General features: G+C 47.0%; 1 protein-coding gene across 1 annotated transcript in view; it reads right to left on the bottom strand.

Moving 5' to 3' along the window:
• The window catches only part of LOC131260033 (uncharacterized), a 57162-nt gene that overhangs the window by 21927 nt on the left and 13590 nt on the right, over positions 1-21645 (bottom strand). The window lies entirely within an intron of this gene.

The raw sequence follows: 21645 nt of genomic DNA, 5'->3' as shown, positions 1-21645 counted from the left end.
ATTGCCCCGAAGAATCCACGCAAAGGACCCACAGCACAGCACCGGGCAAGGCACCGTACGGGGCAACCCACATGAGCACACCGCAACGTCCACCACTATGATATATTATTTTTCAATTATCGGAGATTTATTTAATTAAGAAAATCATTTACGCTGTTAGCATCTCGATTGCGTTATCAGGTTGCGGTGTTTCGGTTGTGCGTTGGTTGTCTCCTTGTAGCATCTGTGTGTGTGTGAATGTGTGTAAGAGAGGCACACAATCCGGACGGAAACTCCCTTTGCTTGGAGGTTACTTCCAGGAGAATTAACAAGAGCTGCAATACGATTGACGGAGGTTAAAAACTGTAGCAAACAAAGAGGCGGAGAGATCGATAATTAATTTCATCAGTTTTATGCTTCATTGAATGAACTGGGACAGCCCTGACTGCAGCAGTCATGTGGAAATGGTTCCTGGAAGAATAATATTTACTATCCACCTGACACGGTATGGGAGAATGAAATTCAAAGAATTGCAACCACAGATTACTTTCACCGTCTGGTTGGTTGCTCAATGCGTGTAATGTTTGTCGAAACATGTTTGAATTACAGTTCAGTGAGCTGTGTTTTCAAATTTGTTTGTCACATAAGTTTTCATTCCTTAAAAAAACCGATAAATGGTTTAAGGATTTGCGTTATCCATTAATTTTGTGCAAGACGAAGAGCTTTCCAAATCAAGCTGCTTTATCTCACACGTTGCGGACGTGAAGTTTTGCATCATTCATTATAAACTCGGGTTATTGTTTTGGTACGAGCAAGCTGTTGCGGAGTTGTAGAATTTGTTTCCTCATTCTAGCTGACGCAAATAACTTTCCGTCTCCTAGGAACATATTTTTTGGTGGCGCCCAGAAAGCGCTGCTCGTGAAACAGGACCCGCGATAAACAATTTTGAAGAAAGTTTATGAGCAAACAGGCGTTATATCCTAAAGTGTATCGCGCCCATACACCAGTGTAACCTATGTTTCTGGTGGTACTACATTCGGTGGTCTGTTTTCTCTCTCTCTCTTCACACCGCCCTGTGTGCGGATGGTTGAAATACCGGAACGTATAGCTTGTGCCTCCTCGCCCTTTGCACCAGCTACCAGGCGCCTCCATTTGCACCAGCTACCAGGCGCCTCCATCGGAAAGGGTCGTTGTGTGTAATTAAATTTCACATCCTAGGCCATGGCGATAGGACGTGTAGCAGCCGTGTTGAGCCACAGATTGTCGTTCTTCCCACTTGAGGCATGGTTAGCCGAGCTCGCATTACGGCAACCGAGTGCCGACGAATTCGCAAACAGCAAAATTTTAAGGCCGGGCTACATTTCGGCGGCGTGCAGTGGAATTCAATTAATAACCCAGCCAGTGTGCGGGCCCAGCCAGGTATGGGCCAACTTAAATAATCTTGTAGTTCGAAGGAAATGGGTACAAAATTTTCCCCTTAACACGTACGCCGTAGGTGGTCCACTTTAAGGCAGCTTTTATCGATCGGACAAAATGCTCCCGGGGACCCGTTGTTTGACGTTGCATGCCTAATCTATCAAGCTGCGAGCAGTACATTCGCGTGGCATTAGAGCGTCGCGACGTGCACAAGGACTGATTGATTGATTAAATCATCTGTTAAACAGTTTATGTGTGAATAATTTAGTCCACCGTATTGACAATGGCCGGAGATGGAGCGCACTGGCAACCCGGTTTCGGTGATACCGGCCGAATGAGCTTATGGCTCATCGAGCCACGCTCATTGGCACAGTAGTGCCGGTACAATGGAAGCACGATGATGAGCCTGCGTATAATAACGGCTAATGATGGATTTCGAATAACGGTTGAAGCATATCCGCCAGGGCTTTTCGGTGGCCCGCAACCAATTGAGTGAACTGAGCCAGAATAATGAACATTTCCGTTCGATTCCATTCAACGCATTAGCCAACGGTGGCTGTTGCATTGCATTTGAGGAATTATAGAAAATTGTTTAAAGGAGTGACGTTTTTTTAACCATGATGTTTTTTATTGTTGGAACGAATGAAACCTTTCACCTCTTGGGAAATCACTTTTCCCAAAAATCCCTACGACAAAGTATACTAAAGGAATAGATTAGTTCCCTCGGGCAAAGAAATGTACAAACTGTTTACGGCCGCACGAGCAAGAGTTCATCCCGCTTCAGCAGTTGTTTGGCAGTTCTTACATTTCCATTATCATTCCGGTACTAGTTGAGTAAGTTTCTAATGTATAAATTAGCCTCAGATTGGCCCACTCCTGCAAACCTGTCGTTCACATTCGCGCCTGCAAGTGGAAACCCATCGAAAAAAAAAGGAAACCAACATATCTTATGAGTTATGACATCGAGCTCGGCGTTCGTCGCGAGGGCCCCACCGGGTCGAAAATGTTGGCACCAGCAGTTTTCTAAGCTTTCAAAGTTTGCCCCGCACAAGTTGCCAAGTCAAAGTGGGGCTCGGAAGATTGCAGCGCGCGACTTTGCGACGGAAAATACAACCACAGAAGCAGACGCACACGTTTCGGACACCGGAAGAAAAGGAACCCCATGGAACCGGAGTCAACTATACAAGGGACCATAAATTCTGCTCACCCAGTGTCTTTTTGTAACGCGTTGTTTCTTTTGTGGGGAGGTTATTTTTAAGGTTTGTTTTATTTCCCGGCCCGAACTTAGCGCCGCCTGGACACGCGCGCGGTGGTGAGAAAGCCAAGGGGTTCAACATGATTTATTTTAATGTATTTCCATTTATACTATTTCCGTCTGCTGTGAAATCCGATTTCGTGCTCGTTGTGGTTGATTTGCACGAAACGGCATCGCAGGCACGTGAGTCGATGTGCGGTTTCCACGCGGGGTCCGAGTTTCCTGCAAAGAGTGTGTGTGTGAGTGCCTTTACAGAACTTTTACGAAATTGTTCCGGAAAAAAAGCCCCACACTCTTCGAGGTCGTGGTTTTCCAATGCGTACTTTTTTATGGCACTTTGCCGTGGCGCCAAACTTCGAATCGAACGCTGTGCAGAGAAGGACGCATTAGAACACGGCCCGGACTCGGTGTGTGACAACACTTTTGGCAACGTCCGACGTACAAGAAGTTTTGCAAGTCCACCCCCGATGCAATCGACATGAACGCTTATTTTTTTGTCGTTTTGCTTTTACCTCGTTTAAACTGCCAATCGTCAATCGACCGAGGGTCGAAAGAAATGTTGATCTGGAAATCTATATTTACGGCCACTCAGCCACATTCGGGCGAATTCGGGTTGCATTGGGCGAATGGTGTGCCGGACGGACGGACACGGTTTGCGTGCGCCATGTGCCAGCATTGCAAACTTTGGGCTGACCACTACCACACCATGGTTTCGGGTTATACACTCCCAGTGCCGTTAAGATAAATCACTGGTGTGTCATTCGCGTTCAACTAAAACCGCTGACAGTGATGTATTATGGTGAGGAATTTTTATCAGCTATTCTTAAAATGCTGGTTTGCGTTTGCGTCGGATCCGGAATGGCGGTCTGAACCGCAGGCGTTTTCGCTGCGTCCCTCAAGAGGTGTCGGGTCGCTTTGAAGCTACCCGAAACGGAGGGATATTAACCACCTCACAGCTTGACGCTAGAGTTGACGCGCTTTGTGTAACGTTTGGCTGCGTCCGATGCGGGACAAAGACGAATGGGAGCATTACTCGAGCTACCTGCTGCTAACCCTGATGCACGATGCCGGGTTACGAATCTGGTGGTCAGTGGAAACGAACCTCTTACCAGGCTGAAGCTGCAACCGGTTTTCACCGTAAGGCAGCAAACTCCAAAGGAACAATTCAGGCATGTCCTGAGGTTTACACAGGATAAAAGGTTCAGCTAGGAGAGTATAAACTGAAGCTGAAATAAGATCAAATGCACGCATGTCATGCGTGATGTATAATCCACATTCGGAAAACAGTCAAGTTTAGTAAAACTAATCAATCCTGTTTCTGTGAAGCAAATTAATGTTGATGTTGATGAATGAAGACATTCAACACACAAAACTTTTTCTCATCTCTTTAAGTGTAGAAATCTTTAAGTATAAAATCCCTCAGATGCAGAAAAATGCAGCACTGGATAGCTAGTAATCAAAGCTATAACCTAGTTTTATGCCACCATGCGGATCTAAGGTAGGGCATGTAGTTACAGCTGGCCATCAATGATGTCCTGGAAAGTGTCGCACTTAGCAGGAATTCAATAAAACTGTAATGTGCACGGTTTGGCGTGTGGCGCCCTCCTTTCCGCTGAGCCAGTTCCACGTTTATCTCGGGTGAAATCTCGTTACCGGCTCATATCATTCGCTTTTCCACCGTTGGCTGCGAATGGTTTTATTTTCAATTAGGATTTACAGCACTTTAAACTCCTAATGACCGTTAAACTTGCTGGAAATGGAATTTTCCACCGTGTTTTCCTCGCCGCTCGTCGTCTTAGTGTCTGACTGTTGTTTTCACCGTGACCGTGTACACACGCACGTAAACGGTGGTGGTGGTGGTGGTGGTGGTGGTGCCCAATTTCAGTCTCCCCAGGTGGCGGAAGCCCGAGAAAAGCGCGTCGAAAATAGCGACGATAAAGATGTCGCTCTGTCACCATTTTTGCTTGCCGTTAAAGTGTGTGTCCGATAAACAAACAGAACATCATGGGGAAAACATTTTCTCATTTCGTCGCCGGGTGCACACCTTGACGGTGGCCGAAAGCAAAAAAATGGTCAGCATTGAGGGGATGCGATTGTCGAAGGCACGGTTGGGTGGAGTGTGCAGGAGACAAGGTCCGGGCCCGACTGTATGGTACCCAGCAGGGATTTAATTTTTATCACTGCTCTCTTTCTGCGCCAGGGTGGTGTTTGTGTCATTTTTAATATCTTTCCACGAGACGATGTCTGGCCGGGGTTGGGGTGGGAGGGGTTGAATTCGGACAAGTCAAAAGCCACGCGGCATAGTGTCTTTTAACGCGCGCGGAAGGTGAAGGTAAAACGATCGTCTTAATGTGCCCGGATGGCGCCGGGTTGGAGCGAAATCCGCGACATTTAATGACGCCCGTAAAGCAGGCACGCCGAAACGGTTCCGTCAAGTTGTTCCCTCAGCGTAAACAACTCCTCACCGGGGCCGCGATGAGCGAGTGCGAGTGTTAGCTTATCGTTACGCAAGCCTATATCACCGTAATTGGCTTATTATGGGTGAACGATGAAATATGATTACATTTGACATCACCCATTCTTGTAGATGAGTTTCTGTAGCTGGTTTTGGCTTCTTTCATTGTTCAAACCGTGACGGCAAAGATTTACAGTTGGCGACACAAATACTATCAAGCTATTCAGGGCAAGTACCTTGCATGACCAACAGGTATTTCCAAGGTTCTTTCTCAACGAGTCGAAGAGAATGAAATGGAAGAAACCCGGTATGGAAAAACGTACAACGAACGAAACAAAAACTCTAATTTTTTTGTGGCACAGTGAAAAGTTCCTGGCGCCCGTTCAGTGCACGGTACTCTTTTCTGCACAAGAGTGGTGTAAAATTTTCCTAATTTTTACGACCAACAAGCTGAAAGCAGACGAAAGGGGAATGGGTAGGTTAGTAACCGCTGCCGCTTGTTACCCACAAACAAATGAGCGCGGGGAGGAGCTTTCTTCTTCGAAGGCGAAGTCTTGCAAGTTCCAAGTCTTTGACACCCAGCTTTTACATCGGTAGGTCGTAAATCTGCCACACTCTGCGCGTAGCGAGCTAATTACTTACCGAACGCGATATTGCGAGATAAGGCAAGGTTTTATGTAATCTTAAGGAAAGCTTTCGGTGATTTTGTGAACGGTGAAGGCAATGTTAAGGGCTATGGTAGCAATGTTTTTCTGTTTCAAACGATGCATAGAAGATATGTTTGAAAAACTTTAAATTATTATCCTTTTCTAAAACTGAACTAATCGCATTTTATTGAAGTGTGTTTTTAAGGTAATTTTCGTCACTTGTATGATTTATTAACCATACTTTATAAAACATTGGGTACACATTGAAATTACAGAGAAAATTCATTCCACAACGAGAAAACGTTAAATTTATAATAGAATTATCTTTGCCAGTAATCTACATTCGCCCTGGGTTTTACAACTCCGTTCGTCCGCTTCGATTACTCTCCGGGTTTGTTCAATTTATCTTAATAAACACTTCCGCTATCTTCACCGAACGGGATGCAGGGCCGAGGAGTCAGTCATATTTATGGAACGCCGGGCCAATGAGGATGCAAAAGGACTGAAAGGCTGATGCCGATGGAAAACCCTGGTCCAACATCTTATCTGCTTCACGGCAAGAGATAGCACGACGGGCACACGACACGGGAGAAATTAAAAAGCGCCTTCGAAAAGGGCGGGCAAAAGATGAGAGCAAACACAGTTTGTGTGCTTTAGCACGCAGTTTAGAAAATGATGGAGATGCTGCCCGGTCTGTCATTACACTGAGCTGTGAGTTGGGCTTGGGAGTTGAAAGCGTAAATGAAATTACACTTTATAATTAAGACTCAGTCGGCCGCTAGGAACGGTGCCGATGGTTTCATGAACCGTAAAAACTGGGAAAAGTCAAATATTGTACTAACGTATTAACATTCGGTTGCGAGACCATCGTTAGAGATAGTTGAACCTGTTTGAGGGAGGGCCGTAAAAGCATTCGAGAAGCTTCAATCGACACAACTAGACCTAGTTGTTTTGCGCGAACCGACAACTGCGCCGCTTTAATTCCCATCTGATAAACATTGATTTATTTCCATGCAATGAAAATTGAATTCTTTCGTAGTGTTTACGAAAAGACTTAAAGACGACAATAAACTAAAAAGTCACGATCACAATAGATCGTTGAACAGTCTTTTATGGGGAAAATATGTTCATTTGAATTATTTTCAAATCCTCCACAAACGGGCCACAGCTCGGGAAGGCAGTGGGTACTTGGACGTTCCAATTTAACGGTTCACCTCACTTCAATTCTCGGACGTCTCGGAGCGTTTCGTTCGGGTGGACGTTTCGCTCGCCCGCCAAGAGCTGGACACGAAACGGCATGTTTAGGCTAAATCCCGGCCCTTAATGGAAATCCAACCGGTCGGACAATGTCCAAAGTGCTTAAGTGTAATGGGTGAAAGGGGCGCAAAACAAAGCAAGAACAAAAAAACGCTAATCCCGAAAGATAGCACGAATGGAGGTAATAGAGAACGCCGTTCACTCGTCGTGCAAAACAAAATGGCTGCATGTTGTTGCGATGATGCAATGATATCCACGAGCACCAAAGGGCGAATAGCGTTTGCGTGACTTCGCTAAGGGTTTGAGGGTGATTTTTGGCAATGGCCACGAGACCGTGGGATGTTTTCCATTTTTTTCATGTGTGTGTGAGTGGAGCATTCATCCCGGATTCACGTAAGTCCCATTTTGGTGCAGTTGTCGGAACAAGACACGCTTTGCGCCAACGACGTCCACGTGCACCATGTGGAGGGATGCATTCTTCGCATGACTGGCCGATGACCACATTTTTGCTCGCTGCGGTGCATGTGGCCCCACCTTTCCCACTCCGGGTGCTCTACCTTTTATTATCCTACCACCTGTTTATCTGGTTCCACGGGGTGTCGCACGCGTTTTCCTTTTTTTTTTTTCTTGTTGCCTCGATGCAGCTATTTTCCATTTTCATAAATTCAAATTAATGCTCACCTTCGTGCGCTGGATCCGACGGTCGGTCAGCGGACACTCACACAATCAGACAGGTTTCAGAGATCACCCTTCCCCCCTCGGTTATCCCCATCAGTGGACGGGGCGAGCGAAAATGCTGCCATGCGGTCGCTGACCGATATGGAAAGTCTGTTGATGTCGTTATCACCTCCTCAAAACCCCAGACAGAATCTCCCGAAGGCGTTATGGTGGGAATGCGGTTTTTCTGTTGAAGTTTTTCCTCGTATTTATTATTTTTTTAGTTTTTTTTTTTTTTTGTTTTCGTTGGACTCTATTCACCATTATTCGAATGAAATTGTCACCGTTCCTCGTTCGAGGTTCTACGGTTCGAGAAACTACGCTGTGTCGAAGTGGAACAAATTTACATTCCCGACCGTTATATTCCACGGAGACTGTGGCAGGCGATGGGAAGAAACTCGTCAGAGCTGGCTACGGGAGACCACTTATTAAGCAATTTTTCACTGTCGAAAATGGAAAAATCGAATGGGACACGTGTTGGTAGATCGATGGCATTTCGGGCCAGCGCCCGGGATCCTCCACCCGAAGCTGCGAGCAAACGGAACGTGGGTTTGATGATTCGCTTTGTGCCGTTGTTTCGTGCTCGCATGGGGCTTTTTTTTTATTTTGGGGCACATCGTTCTCGCTTGTGCATTTGGAAATTTTGCAATAAAAATGAAGCGATTACGCCCGACCCGCTTCGGCATCGGCCGACATGGCAGACGGTCAGCGGAAGGTCCTCAACAAATTGCGGTCGTTACAAAGTGAACCCCAATATTACTTTCTTGACAGCTTCCGGTTTTCGCCCGGAACCCCGGGGTTTTCCCCGATGATGACAGGGATCGGTGCCCGGGACCGGATCGTAAGCCACAAACCGACCTGTCAGCAACCGTAACACCTTACGTACCTTCTCTTCCATTCCCCCTTTCCCTCGCCCCCGGTCGATGCTGCTTTCGGTTGACCAACAATTTCATTCTACACCAGCGTCGATTTGTCCACCGATCGCTGACACGGGAACGGAAATGGGAAACATTCAAAAGTTCATTAGCAGAGTGTGGCAATCGGTGGTTATTTTTCTCCTAACGCCGGCCGTGGTTGGTTAGCCTGCTTTCCCCTCCCCCTCTTTACGAAGGGATCACCCAATATCGCTGACACATTACAATTTTTCACGAACTCACGAACAAAGCCCTTGAAAGGGTAGGGACGTTACATTGTTTACCAATTTGATACGATCGACCGCTAAGCGCATGATGATGTTCGGCAAATTTCGGGGAAAGAAGGGTACTTTTTCTTTTATTAATGTTGCTTTATTGCCGATTGGATGATAATCTTTTCATTATGATCAAGTAAACCTGGTAAAAATGCCTTTATAAAGTGCCATAACGAATCCTTTTTGTATAAAAAAGCAACCCCGATTGTAGGCAATTTGTGAACAAAACAACTATAATCAAGTAGTAAGAGTATGAATTAGCTTAAGGTATGCAATTATTCACTCTAAGTTCACTTAGCAAAGGGGAGCTAAAACCTTCCAATTCTACAAGCATTTCCAAGGAAATTGTTAGCTAAATTACTTTCAACTCGCCAGCAAGCTCCACCTCCGAGAAGTAAGCAGCAAAAGAACGCTCTTTAGGAGTGACTCGAAATAGCACTTTTGCCCATGGAATGTTTCGCAATTAACCAGGAGTAAAACTGCCAGTATTTGCCATTGCACCACCGTAGAACTAGACTCTTTCCCTCCGAATGTAAAGAGTTTACAATGGCAAGTGTACCTTCGGGAGAAGAAGCGAACCAAGAGGCTCTTCTGTCCACTCTTCAGCTGTGCGCAGCAGCTTCACTTGACTTCTGTTTCTAACCGTTATGTTGGAGCAAGTAAGGCTAAAGCAACAAGAAGAGGTCTATCTGTCGTGTTTGCCCAAGGGGGTAAGCGGGGGGGGGGGGGGGGGGGGGGGGAAGAAAAGAGAAATGCGTAGAGTGGAAAATTGGACTTTCCATGTTGGTTATCATCGAAGTAAAAGCAAAATTCCATAACAACCTCAACTCATTCGATCACATCCCCCCACCGTCGCATTGTAACACTTTAAAACGCTAGGTGTCGATGGGGTCCTGACGAAGTTTATTCCTTTTTGTGGTGGTGTTATTTGGAATACATTCCTGCGGTTGCCGGTGGGGATTGTTGTCGATACCATATGGGCCTAAACGGGCAGATATTAAACCCTCAAAAGAAGTAAGTGCTTGTAGTGTTACAGCAAATGGAAAGAGATCAATATATTAAGGGAATGTTTCAGAATATTTTTGGACTATAGCTAGGCCGTGGTCACACAACTTATAATGTAGTTGTGCTATTTTGCTTATCTCATCACTGAAGAAACAAAATTGCTAAAAACAACTATCAAATTTGCCTGTTCATTTAGTGTCTACATCCAAATGGGTCAAAAAAGGCAGCTGAGCCGTTTCCCATCAAGTAAATGTTGAGAAGTAGGTCAAATAGAGTGATCATCTGAGGAACCAAGAATCGCAAAACCCTGCCCACCATCACGCTCATTAGCAAATCGTTAATCGATCGACACGTCATCATCGTTTGAATGAAGCATGAGGCGAGGAACTACAGGACAGCAAATGCAGCTGTCAGCCCTAATACGCTCGACAGACTATCGAATTGATGTCACCGATGGCTGATGAAACTATCGCACTTTGGACGGGGGAAAAAAAAGCCGAATCAAAATCGATACTTTTTCGTGAGGACTGGGAGTCTAGAGGGAAAACGAATGAATCTAATTAAGACGTTGTGTACAGGGCAAGCAGTGCTAGGTTTGATGCATCTCAAAAAAAAAACAAGAGGTAGAAGCGAAAGGAAAAGCTTAAGCAAATGTGCGTACGAAAACAGATGTGTTTTTCCCCCGGAGACGTACCCGGATTTTCGGTGAGTGGTACTCGGGCAAATTGGGAGTGCTCGCTCCCAAAGTCCCTGGAAGCACCAATGAATAAAAAAGCGGGTCGATGGAGCTGATCGTCCGAAGGTTGTGCACAACCCATTCGTAGACGGATTGCCCGCAATCTAGAAATACGGTACGCATCGTAGCGTGTAATTAAGGGCGATTCGAATTTGGCCAAAACGGTAATGGATCTGTGTGCCGTTCGTAGACTCGTATGACTTTTGATCTCAGTCCACAGCAGTAGAGCTGCTGTATTTTCTTCTTTCACTTTCATATACTTGAACGAATTCATTGGAGAACTTGAAATTTGTCAATCGCAGTAATTCGTTTCGGGTTTGGGGAAAATTTGTGAAGAAACAAAAAGTCTCCCGTGAGAATTAAATTTGGCGATTCCACGAAGCCAACAAGTGAAACACATGACGTTCGTGATTAAAATTTAAGTACGAAGTATGTAATGTGGTTATCGCCGTTCTTTTCGCCTTTCATATCTTAATAATACATGTAAGACATTCGTCCTGTTGTCGTTCTCGGCTGACTCGTCCCTTATGCCATTACAAATTACACCGATAACGATAAACCGTGGCCCCATAATGAGCCACCGATGAAGCGCGTGGACGCTGTGCAGTCCCTCTGCTTTCGAAAGGGGAAAGTTTTTGGGGCGTGAGCTTGGAGCTGGAGATAGAAGTTGGCGCCGAGAAATTTCCTCCCGTGTTTCTTGGCGAATGTTTTGAATAATAAAGCAAGTCAAATCTAATCATGTTAACGCGTCTCCCGCGTTCGCGCGTCTCACGTGACGTACCTCCCTCGCCCCTTTTTTCCATGGGTAAGCCTTCAAGATGGCGGAACATCGTGCTCATATGGTGGCCATTGGTGTAGGAGCGAAAGTGGGAAGCGCCGTGAGCGTAATCAATTTTAAATTAGACACGTTCTCATAAAGCCAGCCAACCAGCCAGCAGCAATCTTGGTGGAAAATAAGAAAATCCTGCTATCCGCCACGTCACGCACGCCGTTCCACCGTGCCTCGCATGCTCTTTATCATTCGATCGACTGTTCCCTTGCCCACGTTCGATCCCGCTTTGGGCCACGTGGTTTCGAGCACGTGAATGTATTACTTTAAGAGCATATGTAAAGTTTTCTTCCTACGGATTTCCGTGTCGTACGCACTGTCACTGATTCGATAATTATCCCAGAAACACATTCCGATCAGGGTGTTTGCGTTTGTGTTGTGTTGGTGTCTACAAGCTTTTGCCCAAAATTTCCCTAGAAGATTCCTCGCCCTAGCTGTGGAACTTGGGACTCTCGCCCGAGGGCGGGTCAGATGGTGTTCTAACGATATGTGCTTACAAGCCAGGGGAGCAATGTTTTTGGCTCGTGCACCGGGCATGTGTAATCGTCTTTTAAGTACCAGATTTAACGCAATTTAGTACACCTGCTAACAGCAGCTCGACAGGTTCTCCGGACCGGAGGCAAACACGCCGATGAAGTTCTCGTGTTACTCGGTGTACTTGTTCGAGATCGAGCCCAGGGAAGGGGGGGATCTGGCCGGGGGGTGTGGGTCGATTGAAACCACATCGCACAGCAGAAACGAACGTTCGATTTCGTCTTTGCTTGGTTTGGGCAAGGGATGAACAAAAGGTGAAACATTACACTTTAAGAACAGATAAGCTTAGTTTGAATATTGTAAATGTCACTTTGTCACGTCGTTGGCCCGTTTGTTGGCACGTAAAGGCTCCACCGGGCGTGAATGTAAATTGCGAAAAAGTGTGGGGAAAATGTATCCAACTGGTACTGGAAGGTACCGTGCCTGAAAGGCTGGCAGCTTCATTACAACGATTTGATCGAAATTTTGCCTTCGTTGGCTGTTAAATTAATCTTTCAGCAGCGGTTCGAATGCCACACAAATGGCACCAAAAAACGGAGTGGAGTAGGTGTTTGTGAAATGGCAACCGGGGTGGGGAGGTTTGAGACTTTCGAGAAACAAATTAGGTGGAATCAGAGCACATCATATCACTCGTACGAAGCGCGAGTACTTCCCAACGATAATGTGCGCATATCAAACAGTATAATTTTTCCCTAACCAAATTTCCCTTGAGCCAGAGGACATTCGCAAGATCGTTATTGTTCAAAAGCAGATTAAAAAAGCCACCACTTGGCGGAGGCAGCTCGAAAACATCCCAGAAGATGATGAGCAACCATTCGTCTTACTTGTAATTGAATTTAAACGGCGAAAGAAGCGGTTTTATGGCCAACAAATTTACTTACCAGTGCTTTGGCACTCGCAAAAGAAAGTGCCCCGGCACCAATTGTGCCGAGCTTCTGGGCCTGCACCAGTTGTTTTAATTACACACAGTGAGCAAAGGCGTTCCCACAAATAAATGAGACACGTGACTCCCGCTTCTCGGAACCGCGCGTTTATGCATATGGGAGCCATTTCTCAGCTGTTACAAGGAGGAAATCAGCGTGGGTAAACTTTTTGAAAGCTTCTCGGTAGTGAAACGGTTGCGAGGGCCGAACACCATAAAGGACAGTCGTAATGGAATAGTGGTAATAAAACGATTCCACCGACAGAGCACTGACGATATAGTGGGGAAGCCATAATTATTAATTTAATTAACACAAATAACAAATGGCATTCGATGATAACGAGCGTTCAAGCGTCCGAGGCTTCCTTACTTTCAACCAGAGTTCCTTTTCATCGGCAAGATGCCCTTCATCACCTCGTACAACAACTCGAAAAGAGCCCTAGTGTGGCTTCTTCCGGCCTTTTCGACGCCGTGCCAAAAGTTGTCCAATTTTTTAACGAGTTATTTATACTCTCCCAAGATTTACGGTTGCATGCTTGTGATAAGAACAACAATCAACACTTCCTTTGCCACTGACTGCCGCTTCCCCTCACTTGGCCACCTTCATTATGTTGTCCCTTTCCGAGGGTCCTTCCCCTCCGAGTCCGGGCTTTTACGGTCGTGAAAATCCGATAATGGGCTGTTGATAATAGAATAAATGAACTGCGAAGGAAGTTTCTAGTTCGCTTTTCTTTTCGATTGGTTGAATTGCCGGCCAAAGCCCCATCAGCCGCTGGAAGGTTGGTTAACGCGCCCTCCCCCCTCGGACCATGAGTGTCCATGGCCACACCCCAGCGCTGTACAGCGTCGTTCATTTATTGAGCTTTTTTTCCTTCCATTCCATTCCTTCAGACCGACCGAGTTTACACCCGACGGACCCGAGTTTTAATCCTTCGACCACCAGCTTCTCGTTGGCCATCGGACTGACCAAAGCCAGAAAGTGGCTTCACCGGATTACGCTCGTAGCCAGTTTGAAACAGCGCAATTCACTCGTGAAACGCAAAGTCCCGCTGGATAATTCCGTTCCCAATTCCTGCCTCCCGTTCGGTTACTTCGCGCGTTGGCCACTTCGTTGCCACATGACGTTGCCTCCGAGTGTTTCGAGCAGAGAAGGGGATGGGAAAAAAAACCCTGGGAAAAACAACACAAAACTTTGTGGATAAACAGGAGCAGCACCCACGGGGCGGCCTGCCGGGAGCGGCGGAAGAATTGAGAAACTTTTCAATCGAAACGAATCGCTTTTCCCACTGTTCCCATCGACGCCTTTTTTCAATTAAACGATCTCGTCATGCGATCGATTTTTACGGCCCCATCAGGCCCCTTTCCCTCGTCGTTTTGTAGTGTGTTTTTTTTTCATCATCCTTTCCCCCCCCCCCCCCCCCCCCCCCTTGTCAGAGAATGGCAAAAGTTTTGCGGATACGGATTTGGCCAACTATTTGGCCTCACCCGAGCGCGTGTGGACGGAATGCTGGAGGCTTTGCGGTTGAGCAGTCTCCAGGAGTCAGCGTAATTCGTTCTGCATTAACATCCGATAAATTTAATCCTCTTTCAAACTTTTTCGCTTTAGCGGAGACCCATTGCGGGTGCCTTTTTTTTTGCTATTGTTGTCGCTCTTATTGCAGAAGGAAGAAGTTATTTCGTGTTGGTTTGCAATTTCGTACCGAAGGCGCACTGGTACGATTCGTTTGGATCGCTCGAGGAACGGTTCAATTTGCACTACCGAGATTCCTCGATGTTGTGCTGAGTTGTGGCAAAACTTTCCCATCGTCGGGTGCATTTAGTTGGTGAGTTTGTGAACCGGTCTGGGGACTGAACGGCGTAGGATTACACGCTGTTACAACTGTATTTACTGCTGTCTCATAATCGAGATCTGTCAACTGGCGCAAAGTGGACGATCGTTAACAGTTTAATCTTCCAACGGGTCCTTGACCACAAATTACTCAAACTGAAGTGCAAATCCGTTCGTTCCGTCTATCCGAATGACACCATTCATCCACTCAAAAGTGCACCTTGAATAAATATTTTGATTCGTAATCACCATCTTTAAATTAAAGCTAGGGACTGTCTCTTCTGCCCGATACGCACCGTTTGGCATTGATTGACATTTTCAAAATATGGTGAAATAGGTTACACGAAATTCAAAATAGGAGACGCAACAAACACTTTTGGCCTCGTTTTACTTGCCTTGCGGATTGTTACTTCTTATGAAATCATCGTTCTTATTGTGCACCGGCTCGTAATCAAACCTCGACGCAAATTTCCGTCAGAGTTTCCTGCTGCCTTCCTCTTCCCCTTTTCTTAGTCCCTTCCTTTGGCTCGAATCCTTTGGCATTGGTGATGACGCTGCGAGCGCGTTTTGGTTCTCGGATTCCCTCGGGTGATTGATTTCGATCAATTTCACCGCTCGTTACCGACTGTTGCGAGGAGGGTGTTTTTTTCTCTCTCCTTATTTCGAGTGAAGAGGAAAAACCTCTTCCCTTTTGCTAGAAACACGATTACACAAGCACCCCGACGGGGGGTCTATGTTCTCTCGTTCCTTTTTTCCCAAGTTTTTGGTGGCCAAGGTAAAACATTTCGGAGGTGCCTTTCCCATGTCAGCGGTTCGTTACGAGCAAACGCGTGAATTAGAAAACTCCCTTGCGTTGAATGGGAGCTGTAGGCCGGGTACGACTGCCGGCTCGGTCCTCGAAGCTGGTGAGGATTAGTATCCTTTCAAGATCCACTTAAGGGTCCATTTTCAGGGCGTCGGAAGAATGTCGGGTGGATTCGACTGAGTGGTCGAAAATAGTGCTGTAGCTGGATCCTCGACCGATTTCGCTGATGCCGACAAATGAAGAAGAGAAAGGCTTCCTCCGCGTTTGGCAGCAAGGGCGTGTAAAATAAATTTCCATTTTCAATTATGTTTGCATTTCGTCCGAGAGAGGGTGTTGCCTGAAGAGGGTTCTCGCGATGGTCGATTCATTCGAGCGCCACACGCCCGGACGCGTGTGTTACGACGCATGGATAGGAATGGCGTAGTCGATCGTTCCTGGTACGGCAACGGAATGGATAGATGGCTGAATCCTACCGGTTCCGTCCGGTTATCAGTCGTGCAAACACCGGTGTCCGTTGTTTGTGGAAAGTGCGTTCGAGTGCCTGGTTCCTACCTATCGGTCGGTAACGGGAACGACGTATATGTACTAGGGACAGGTTTTCCATCTCGACGAATCGGTCACGGGTTTGAATGTTGATTACTTGAGCAAATTCAATGGAAGCGCTCAGAGGAAAAGGTCAGAGGAATGCGAAAGGACGGGTTGTGTCTTTTTCCAGTCTCAACCCATCCGCTGTCTTTTCGTGCCCCACATAATCATACCGCGGACATAGAGCAAGGGGAGGTTAACCACCCGTCGGTATCATGGGTGTTGCCGAAAGATTTTGGATGAAAAACTTCACCAGTGAGGTTTCCCCGTCGTTTGTTTGTTCAGTAAATGATTACCAAACAGTAATCTGTCCACTAGAACAACATCGCAACATGACATCCTGATGCCGGGCTGGAGCTAGGGTTTACTAGGAAACCCAGGGTTGGCCTGATTAAATTAAACCTGGGATAGCCAATTACTGGCCCTCCAGGGTACCTTAGTGGAAAGTGGCGGGGGAAAAAGTGGCCACACTGCCGTGGCCGACACGACAATCAACTGATGCTAATTAATTCGCCTTTCAAGCGCTCGGAGTGTGAGTTTAAAGTTCGTAAACTTTCCTTTCGCCATCACGCCGGTTTGCTAATTGGCCGTTGTCGGAAGATTCGTGATAACCTCAGTGTTATTTTTGCGGTAAGATGGTTCGGTAAAGTCTGAGAACCATCGTATCGAGCTTCTGATGGGATGTTTTTCTAGTATCGAGTCCAGTTCTTTGGAGTTCCTGCGGGAACTTTCAAGGGGTATGATACCAACGGTTTTGCAGATGTGATTGAAATGGACTGGAGCAAGAGGTAGTGAGTTCCCCAGTTTGGGCGAGCATCATCATCAAAGTCCTCATTATTTCTGTTTTTGACTTTTCCAAAGGCTTCAAGGCTTTTAAGAGCCATTATTGAAGGGAGGCCCGATTTGTGCTCCAAATCCATAGCTACCGCATCGAACCGGGGCCCCCGCTTTTCCAAAGTGAAGGTCGTTTTAGGTTGGCTCGTTTAACGAGCATTAACATAATCTCGCAAGAGGATTTGTATCACCGGGTCGAAGCAAAAACATTAGCCCGGGCGAGTGTGGGCGATAGGATCGATTCAACGAGTCAGGAATCCCAACGGCATCAACAACGGCAGGATCAACGAGCATCCGAGAACGGCAACTCCACCCGTGATCTTAAGTGACTCCTAAAAAGCGCCATCCTCCATGTATCCACCAAATACGAGCCCTTCGAACAGACACACAAGCAAGCAAGCAAGCAAGCAAACAAACAAGCAAAACTCCTTCTGCTTCGATAAAAAATATCTGTCATATTAAATGGATTCATTCTTGTTTTTCCTTTCGCGCTCAGCCTTGCCCCGGATGACCATTACCGATAGCATCGGAAGTATTAAGACTTTCGGCGCATTTTCGAACCAAAAAAAAAAAAAAATCAAACTTGTTTGTTAGTGAATTCCGTTGAACATTGAATTGTGCCCTGGGATGTTTGATTTGAAGAACATTGTATCGCTAGCAATAGCTCGAAAAATAAAGGCTCATCAATCATCGAGCCTCGAGGCGGCCGCGTTGAACCAGGGGGACCTTGAAGAAACGAGGTCTGGCATATTTTTGCGCGCCTTAACCGAGAAAAACTTCCCAACTTATTTAAATACACCGAGGACTTTTTAAGCAGCACAGCGGTGGAAAAGTACTGCGCCAGTGAAAGGCAATATTTTCATTCAAATTATAGTTTTCTTTACTCTCTTGCAAATAGTTCCGCAAGGGTGTCTTGCCTTTGGTGTGAAATTGACACTGTACCGTATTTAAATCCCTTTCATTTTGTCCTACCCCGTGCATTTTCTGCTTTTTCCCTTTTTCCGGGAGGTTATAATTTATATTCATTCGACCTACTTCTACGACCAGCAGATCGCGTCACTTTTAACTTTTCCGTACCCTCGTTCGCAGTTCATCGTAATATTGGCCGGGACGATGAGGCTTACCTTGGGCGATGTTTTATTCATCATACCTCTCGGGTGCCTTTTTCGAGTTTATTCTTTTCATTAGATCACTCGCTTCGTTTTTCGCACTTTGATAAGTAATTTTTTCCCGCCAAAGCGACATTCCCAGGGTTTTTCCCGGGAAGGTGAAATTCGAATTGATGAATATTTTACCCACCAATCTTGGCGTCGTTTCCGCGGAAGCATGACAAAAGTGAGCTATTCATTGTCGGCGTTGATTATAAGCCCAATAGATGAGAATGCACCATAAAATTACAATGTTTCAGCCCCCTTTCCATCCCCTCGGCACTAAGACCGCCAGCAGAGTGAAGAAGTCACATTTCCCGGCGGGTAAAAAAAAGGCGGGAATCAAAGCTCCCAGACCCAGACACGGCTTGCAAATAAATTCATCCTTCTCAGCAACGGGTAGCGGCCAAATGGAATACGTTAACAGTTTCACGGTGGAAGTTGATGCGATAAAAAGAAAACTTTAACTCGAAAATCTGAAAACCCCAAATGTCTAGAAACGAGCCCCAACGTGCTGGGGGTAGGGATGGGTGGGTGTGGAAGTTGTTCGGGAATTTATCAAACTTTTCAACCTCAATGATCCGGATTCCGCTTTTTATCTGAATAATGAGCCACGTTCGGCTGCGGATCCCGTGCGGCACAATGCGGTGCCGTCCTTGCGGCCCTTTTAGTTATCACGTCCATTCTATCTGGACCTGGTTCGGCCCTGGCCGTGCGCCTCCTAGAGGTAAAAGTTTTTCGGCAAGTCATCAATCAAAACTGGACATAATTGTATTTGAAGGCCGTCTCCGGCGGACCTTCTCGCCCGCCTCGGTTTCCCCGGGGTAAACTTCCGAAAGGGGTTGTTGAGGAAAAACTTTAAGCCACCGGGCCACCGTTGTTCCGCTCGGCTTTGCTCGTCTCTCCAGGCCGACCTAATTACTCGCCGTGTGGTTGCGGAACATTATCTCGCTACAAGTACTTGTCGCTGGGGAGCACCATTTTTGGCCATGGCTTTCCTTATCTCCACGCCAAGGGAGACGTTGGTGCGTGTGTACTTCGTCACTTTGGAGTAGGCTGCATCTGCACGGCCATGAGCCTCCGTCACTGGCAATCCGCTTTTCGGTTCGGATAAACCATGCCATGGTAATGATAACGACGGTCCCTAATAAACCTTGCCCATGCCCACGGTTTGGCGGGGAAATTCGGAAGCAAGAACGGAACGTTCCCACCACGTGCTGGTTGAGGAGGATAACGAACCGACCGAAGTCTTCGGTCCGGCGAAAAACCCCGCTCGATATGCTTCCGAAAAAGCGGGTCGGTGGACTCCGGGGCCGGGTGAATTACCCGCACAGCATGGGTTTGAAAATGAGTTAGGAACCGATTTATCCACCCGTTGCCCGTTACGGGACGGACTTCAGCAAGAGACAAGGAAGTCCACAACGCGGAAGAGAAACGCGAGAAAAGAAAAAGGGCGCTGGTGCGTTTGGGGGTAATTGCGTTTGTCACTGGGAGTTACACAGTGTTTGCGTGGTAAGCTGTGAAAATGAGGGAAATTTAATTTTCACTTCTGGCAAATTTTCAACACCCGCGCGTGATTGAAACGAGACGCCGACGGCGAGGCGCTCGGTGATGATGTGATGCTTAATTGACAGATGTGGAAATTTGAAATCGTCCAACTCGATTATTTACCAGCTGGTTGTAGGTGGTGCCACTCGCACGGAATAGAATCGATTGCAGTTGAGAGTGCATCGAGCTGTTGAAAATCGGCAACGGTTGGAAGATTTACCTCCTTTTCAACGCTCTCACTCACTTCGAGTCGCGATGGTTTCTTGGTGCACTCAAAGAATTTTGAAGAATGTTTTCGTTCGAGGAACTTTTTCGTGCGAAAGCACTCTTGCCAATTTCGCCAAGGGGGCACTTCATGATAATCTGTCACGCTAACGGCATCTAATTGACAGGAAAATGAGCTCAAACATCGTTTATGCAAAGCACAGCCCGAGAACCCGTCGCACATTTTCCTAGGATTGATTGCACAATCTCGCAAATGGGCGAAAGCCGAATAAAAACTGACGCTCATTCGCTCGGGATCTGCTCGTTGGCTATTTTCGAAGGGTAGTTTTTGGGGTGGCAAGAAAATAAAAAAGCCCCTGTGACCATTAACACACACACACATTCGAACGCCACGGCCCCTCGGGGAAAAGAATGCCCATTTTCCGGGCAAATAATGGCGCCGACGTGCTCGTTTAATTCTTCTTCAGCCGCGAGCGGTTTAAAAGCGTTATAGCGTTCCGTTCCGTTCCGGGGCGGGCGTTTCGTTGGTTGTCGATGGGTAAGTAGATTTGCACCATTCGACACCAAGGAAACGTGTGTTCGGGCGCCTGACGCCGTCTGTTGCCGATGTGCTGTTGCCGGTGCAATAAAACGAAACTTGCACCCCGAGTGGACTGGATCACGTTCTTCACTTTCATCAATCCATCCTCAGAGAGAGAGAGAGGTATCACAAAGGAAGAGGGAAGGAAGTGTGGGAAAAAATGTAGGAAAATTTGAAAGGGTCCAAGCGGGGGGAGATCAGGGTTGTTTTCGTCCCACCCACGAGGTACGAGGCTGCGAAAGCAGCAGCAGCAGCTGCAAAATGGTGCTGTCCGGAGACTGAAGCGATCAACCTAACAAACAGCAAATGAAAATTGGTGAAAATGCAGCCCCTGGTGCACTGCTTACGCCCTGCATCGCAACCGAATGCAATTATATGCACCGACCACTAGCGAAGGGCAGCTGAATGGACCACAAAACTTAGCCACCCGCCTTCGGGTGGGCCCAGGGCCGAGGGAGGAGAATTAATTATGCAAATCATTATTCATGGAAGTGAAATGAATTACGCCGTTTCGCACTTTCCACCAATGGGTCTCTTCACTGGCACTGGTGAGCTTTCCTGAGCGAAAGCTCCCTCCTTTTTCGAGGGTGGGGTAAATTACGCCCGAACGAGAAACGGTGCCGAGCAGTCGGGTGTTTAGGATCGGGCGTTGATGGAAAACTAGATCCTCGCACTAGAACGCCGAGAGACACAGGGCCTCACGAGGGAGGATTGGGTGTTGGACGGCGCCCGGGGGAAGTAGATCGGGAGATGCGCATCGTTTGAGGTCAAATATTTATGTACATCCCATGTTTCTCGTCCACCGAACCCGGTCGGTTTCGCTCGCACAAATAAAAGATACGCGGAAAGCGTGACCGAGGGCACTCTTCCGGTGAAGCTTGCACCGTTTTCCACTAATGCAGTGATGTTGGATCGTTGATGGGAGCGCCAAAGTCAAGCACACATTCGGGACGGGACGGGAGTGGACGAGAGCGGGAGTTCATAAAAAGGCTTCCACCGTGCACTGCATTAGAACGAACAAGGCCTTCTTGGACCATGTGCTGCGTCTGTTTGAACACGCGATTTAGTCGCCATGGTTTCCGGACGTAACGTAACACGGACCAATTACGCCAAGAGTGTCTGGTTCAGTGGCTGGGTGTTTGTGTGTGTGT

The sequence above is a fragment of the Anopheles coustani genome, chromosome 3 (assembly GCF_943734705.1).
Source record: "Anopheles coustani chromosome 3, idAnoCousDA_361_x.2, whole genome shotgun sequence".
Classification (NCBI taxonomy): domain Eukaryota; kingdom Metazoa; phylum Arthropoda; class Insecta; order Diptera; family Culicidae; genus Anopheles; species Anopheles coustani.
The sequence above is the reverse complement of the archived record's forward strand: the minus strand, read 5'-3'. Positions and strand labels throughout refer to the sequence as shown.